Raw genomic sequence first — 7,069 nt, forward strand, 5'->3', positions numbered from 1 at the left:
ATAGAATTTCTAGTAGAACCAATCATCGAGTTCAACATGATTGTCATGATATTATAAGCGTTCATATATAACACCACAAAAGCAAATCACTTAAGTTCAGAACGAAGAACACGAACATGAAAGGCCAAGTACTAATTAAGAGCAGCATGAAGAACTAGCTAAATCACTCCTGCTAGCTACTCTCTCTCTGGTAAAATAGCATAGAACATGTATAGCTCTCCTGATTGATCATACTGGAGCATGCCGATGAACCTGTCTCCTAATCATGGGCTGCGCTTCTCATTGCTGCCCCGTAGTACTTCTCTGCGATCATTAACAATTTCCCTCCAATCTTTCACTATTAAGCATTCATCGCTTCTAGAAATCCTAAATGCATTCATGTGCAATGCAGGATATCTTGGCCTTAAGCTAACAATTGACATCTGACCTTTAGTCTCGATCCCCTGAGGCACAACTGTCATCGGGAGTCCCTGTTGAAGAACATCGTATAGTACTTAATTAATATACTCAGCAATGAAAGTTTAAAAAACATATGTATGCAAAATATGCACTGAGGACAAATAGTAAATATCTTACCATCATTCCTAAATAGATGTGACCGTAGTTCAATACCATTACTATTGGTCGCACGTTTTGAGTACTAACATTTCCAAGTGCAGGAAAAAAATTTGTCTTGACAGTATGAAGATCCTCAAGCCATGAAACAAAATGACTTACCTCCTCGCAGTTTAGTTCAGCTCCGGGACAGTAGAAGGTCCTGTCTACCAAGCGCCGGACATGTTTGGTTGAATGGAGATAAGCTGTCAATAGAAATTAGTTGTCAGTTATTTTTGAAATAAGCAATATCAAAGACAAAAATATATTTGAGAAGAACTCACATAATGGTAGAACTGGAGGCGTCTGCACATCGACCCATATGTCTCTATTACCTTTAATATCATCTTCCGGACGAATATCAAAGGTGATAACCATACCAGGCTCAAATGCATAAGCCTTGCATAGTGCTTGCCAAGTTTTGCATTCAAAATAGGTGTACGTGTGTGCATTGTATACTTTGACGTTGAAAGTATAACCATCATGCTCAGTTTTTAGGTAAGCTCTCTTTACCTCCATAGTTTTCATATCTTTGAAACCTATCTTATTCAAGACAAAAATTCTTGCATGGCATGGGATGCGCTAGTAGAATAGTGAAAATTAAAAATTATAAGTCAGGCAAATGAAGCATATATAAGTCATGCTTAATTACGAAAACAGACTTGTCCTTGTGACTTACTATATCGAATTCGAAAGTCTCATCCAGCTTGATGCTGAATCGCCTACCATCAACAAGGAAATTTCTGTCGCACTGGTCGCGCTCGTCTTCACATTATGTGCACATACCGAAATTTTTTCAGTCGTCAGACGACATTTCCTATGTTCATATTAGGCGAAACATTAAACACTTACTAATTCAATTAATTCAACTACTTCTATTAATTCAACTAAGCATTTACTAAAAATAAACTAGTTATATTAATTCAGTTAGTTCAACTAAGCATTTACTAAAAATAAACTAGTTATATTAATTCTATTAGTTCAACTAAGCATTTACTAAAAATAAACTAGTTCTATATATTAATTCAACTAGTTCAACTAAGCATTTAATAAAAATAAACTAGTTCTATATATTAATTCAACTAGTTCAACTAAGCATTTACTAAAAATAAACTAGTTCAACTATATATCTAACTATAATATTTTAATTAGATAATCAAATCTCAGATACGACAATTTTCTTACTAAAAATAAACTAGTTATATTAATTATTCAAGTAGTTCAAATCTCATATACCTAAATATACTAGTTCGACAATTTTCTTACTAAAAATAAACTAGTTATATTAATTATTCAACTAGTTCAAATCTCACATACCTAGCTAATTAATATCTAATTAAATTTTCTAAAAAACAGAAAACAGAAAACAGAAAATAAGTAAAAAAATGTGTGTGTGTGTGTATGTGTGTAGTGTGTGTATATGTGTGTATGTGTGTGTACGCCGCCCGGTACGCCGCCGCCCCGTATGTACGAGCGGGGGCGCCGGCGTACGGGGCGAGGGCGGCGGCGTACGGTCGGGGGCGCCGGCGTGCAGGTGCGAGAGACGACGTACGGGACCGCGGCGACGACGACGGACGGCGGCGGCGTTCGGGGCGGCGGCACGAGACGACGACGACAACGGGCGGCGGCGGGGACAGCGACGACGACGACGGACAACGGGCGACGGGCGGCGACGACGGGATCGAGCGGCGCGCGGCGATGTCGAGAGGTTGGAGACGAAAGTGGGGAGATGTAACTGAAATTTTCGTAAGTGCTATATATATAGGATCACCCTTTAGTACCGGTTGGTGGTACCAACCGGTACTAAAGGCCAACTTTGCCAGGCCAAGAGGCGGGAAGAGCAGGCCTTTAGTATCGGTTGGTGCCACCAACCGGTACTAAAGGGTGATCTGTAGTACCGGTTGGAGCCACCAACCGGTACTAAAGGCCTCGCGCTGCCGCCCAAAGTTTAGTCCCACCTCGCCGGGCGAAGGGCAGCCGCACTGGTTTATAAACCCAGCCGCGGCTACCTCTTTGAACTCCTCTATATAGCAGGCTTGTGGGCCTAAATTCTGCGCGCTGCCCTGTGAGTCTGCTGGGCCTTTAAGGCCTGTAATTGCACGCCCGTGGCCTAGCAGGCCCACAGGGCAGCGCCCCAATTTTTTTTAGTTTTTTTTCTTTTCTGCTTTATTTTCTTCTATTTATTTCTGCGTAGTTTTTTGTATAGTTTTTTCTTTTCTGTTATATTTATTTTTCTTCTATTTATTTCTGAGTAGTTTTTCATCTAGTTTGCCAAAATTCAACATTTTCAGAGTTCATTTTGTAGTGATTTTCAATTTCACGGTCATTTTATATAGTTTTTTTCTTTTCAGCTATAGTTTTTTCCTGCTATTTTTTCTTTTCTGCAAAACTTGATGGTCAAAGTCTGGAGTTATAACCAAAGTTTTTAAAAAAAATGCCGACGTGCAATTAGTTTTTGCCATAACAGAAGAAGTCCGGAGTTGTAATAAGTTATTAAAAATAAAAAAGAGGTGCAATGCTCGTTAATTTGCTTCAAGCCTTTCAGAATAGTGTAAACTGCAGTGCGCATAGCTCCGTGCAGTCTACCATATTCCTGAAGGCTTGAAGCTAAGCAACGTGAGCATTGAGCCTCTTCTTCATCATCTCTGCACTCAGGGCTTATAAACCGCTCCTAATCCCTCTCTCTTCGCGAGGTGGGACTAAAAAACAACTTACTAAGAAACTGTAGTACTGGTTCATCCATGAACCGGTACTAAAGGTGCTCGTGCGGCCCCAGCTAGCCTTACCTGACACAACCTCATTAGTACCAGTTCGTGGCACGAACCGGTGCTAAAGGTTCGCCACGAACCGGTACTAAACAGCTACTCCCGCCTAGCAGTTGGTGCATACTGAACGCAAAAAATATAAGAGCATTTAGATCATGATCTTACATTTCTTTACAGTCTAAATTGTCAATATGATCTTATAACATCAAAAATACTTTGATCATCAATGATCTTTGTGTGTACAATCTGAATTGTCAATATGAGTCATCAACGATTTATAAACCGATGAAGACTCATATTGCGGCCACAAATTCTACACATAGAGTTCAATGAAAACCAAGTGCTTGTGATAGTTTGAGAAATAACATATTTAAGGTGGTAAAAGGCTTGTTAGGGGAGCGAGGTAGGACTAAAAACAGCTTGCCATAACCTCATTAGTACCGGTTCATGGTACGAACCGGCACTAAATGGTGATGGTGGGGCCATAGCCTGACCGCAGGCTGACACAGCCTCTTTAGTATCGGTTCATGGTACTAAAGGTTCGCCACGAACCGGTGCTATTGATCGCCGCCACGAACCAGCACTAATGTACACATTAGTGCCGGCTGAAATTCAAACCGGCACTATTGTGCTTCACATTTGACCCTTTTTCTACTAGTGGTGGTTACTCAACGACTTATATCAACGAGCTGGTTGATGTGGCAACGCATCCTACTAGGGAGCTCAAGTAATAGAAGGGTTTGTAGTTTCAAATGAGGTCGTCCATGAGGAGCTCATGCAATGTGTCTTTGATTGGCATTTATTATTTATCAGTGGAGCATCGCCCTTGGAATGGCCTTATTCCAACTATATTGCGATCTCTAGCGAAGTCTGGTGATGTTTTTACTTCCCGCCAGTGGACATGAAGGTTGAACAACGGTGCAACGCTCGTATCCTTCCATGCCTAGATTGGCAACCTCGATGTTGGCATCTCCAGTGATCCTATGCTCATCTTTGGCCGTGGCTATATTGGCATTACCTCCAGGCATCCCGTGAAACGATTATCTACAACACCACTTCTTAGACCCGTATGTGGGGCTCATAAAACGGGCATCGGTACTTTAAATTTGGATACCTTGTATGTATAAATTTGCAATTTGTGTAGATGCATGATATGTGAAGTGATGACTAGAAGATTAAACTAACTGAAACACAAATAGTAGGAAATTACTCCATGGGTCGTAGTTTTTTTTGTGAGGAAACATTCGATCTATTCATCAACTATCATGGTAGTACAAAGAACACCAGGAGTAAAAATTACATCTAGGTCCATACACCACCTAGCAACGATTACAAGGACTAGAGGGGTCCTACTTTGAAGTGGATTGCAGCCATGTGATTAAGTGTGCTGATACATCTTAACATGCATCTTGCTCTGACCTAAGACGAGTATTGTGCTCAAGGAGAAGTGAGTGTTGGTTCCTTTCCTTCTAGTGCTAACTGCCTTTGCATCCTCCGCGATATGGATATGAAGTTGTGGGACTCGGATCCGCTGCCTGCCATGCCTGAGAAGGCCAAAGATCGTTAGATGGGAGTTTGGGTGACGGAGTGGAGTGGAGAGGCTAGGGTTTGGTTAGGGGAGGTGTCAGGGATATACCCCGCGGTATGACCCGGCCGGAAATATGACCTGGCCGGACTTGGCATTTCATTGATAACTCGCCGGAGGATTGGTGACTCACGAGTCTGGCGGCTCACTGGACTGACGACTTAGAAGCCTGGCGACTCACTAATGGCCCCGGCGGCGGGTCAGACGGATGACAAGGCCCAGGGCCCAGAAGGACGGCTTATGTTATGATGGGCCGGTTTAAGAGGAAAGCGTAAGGAATATTCCCTTACAAAGGAAACAAGACTAGGACTCCACTTGTAATAGACTAGTCCTAATCCTAATAGAACTCCACATGTAACCCGCCCCCTCAACTTATATAAGGAGGGGCAGGGCACCCCAAGAGGGACAAGCAAGAAGCAATAATCTCTAGGGCTAGACACAAAGAGCCGGCTTACCAGCGACTCCCTCATGATCATAATGAGACCTAGCCACAAACAGCATGTAGGGTTATTACCGGATGATGTTTCCCGGGGCCCGAAGCTGTCTAAATCCTCGTCTTATGTTGCGTCTCTCGATTCTGCCCAACCCCACTCAAGCTACCACGTAGGTGCGTTGGCCTCGCGACTAAGTCCTCACACTAAGGACATCTGTCGTGACAATTCCACGACAGGAGGGGATCTGGACGAATATTTGTGGGGTCGGGTGGGCCGGCGTGTGCTGGGTCCAACGTGGCGGGCACGCCCGATCGTGCCCGGCCCCCCCCCATATCCACCTCATATTTGAGCTGGGTATGAGGGGTGTCGGTCGCCCGGGCATTCGAGGCCAGTTTGAGGCATCCGTCTGGGTCGCGTTTTTGTGACTGGTCACTCACGGGCCGTCCGCTCGGCATCTGAAGCAATTTACCGAAAAAGGCTTTCGCCCCGCTTTATATATAAAGCACCAAACCACAAGCATCCAGTACAATCACACGCCACACCACCGCAACACACGCACACACCCAGGACATGATACAAAGGCGCTGAGCGCAGCAACACCACTCCTAGCACTACTGCCCCGAAGATATGAAGCTACGTATGACGAACCATGCGCTCCAAGGCGGCGCCTTCAGGAAGGATACGACACCGGAGCGCCGCCACCGCCCGATCCAAGGATCAGAGTTTCCCCCGGAGCCGCATGACGGGCAATGAGAGCCGCGGCAACACCTTCAAGAAGGGAACGATTTTCGCCGCCGCTGGTCCGTCCGAAGATAGAGCGCGTTTTCACCTCGGCCAACATTCACCGCCACCGAATGCCACACCCCGACAACCACGCCGCCCACACGACCATGGTGACCGGGCAGCACCAAGGCACAGGCTTTGTCCAAGAGCACTGCGCAACCACCACAACCAGGGCCGCCGCCCCAGCATCCAAGACCTCGACACCACCTCACCCGTGACCCGCCGCACCCCAACGAAAGAGACGAGCGGGAAGGTCCCACCTTTCGCACCCCTGGGCAACCCCCAGCGTCGAGACCCAATAGGTCGGCCAGAACTGGCATCCACCGACCCATCCTGCTGCCCCAAGCGCGAGATGAGCTCGGTCCTGCAGCAACGAGAGAGGGACAAGGTCAGTCCTGCTGCATCGTGCGCGAGACGAGCTCGGTCCTGCTGCATCATGCGTGAGACGAGCTTTGTCCTGCGGCATCGGGCGCGAGACGAGCGGTGGACCGCAGCTGGGAGAGGACCAGCCCTTTGATGGAAGTAGCGCCCGGGTGACGAGGAGATGGGGTGAAGGTCAAGACGGCCCGAACGCAGACAAACGGACGCCGGAGAAGCCGGCCGTTGCCGCGGGCAGATCCTTCGAGCCACCGTGAAGCCGCCACGACACCGGTAGGCCACCAAGACCTACCCATGCCGCCGTCCACGGCCGGAGCAGCAGCCACGCCCGACCGCTGCCCTACCCGCGTCGCCCGGCGAGCTCCAAGCGCCAGAGCCGCCGGGCACGCACCACCGAAGCCAGGCGCCGCCGCTCGGCCCCCAAAGCCAGATCCGGACGGATCTGGCAAGAGACCGGTCGCGCGCCACCTCCCGAGACGGGAGCACCGCAGCCGCCCCGCCGCGCGCAGAACGAGGGTCGCCGGAGCACC

The sequence above is a fragment of the Triticum dicoccoides genome, chromosome 3B (genome assembly GCF_002162155.2).
Source record: "Triticum dicoccoides isolate Atlit2015 ecotype Zavitan chromosome 3B, WEW_v2.0, whole genome shotgun sequence".
NCBI lineage: Eukaryota > Viridiplantae > Streptophyta > Magnoliopsida > Poales > Poaceae > Triticum > Triticum dicoccoides.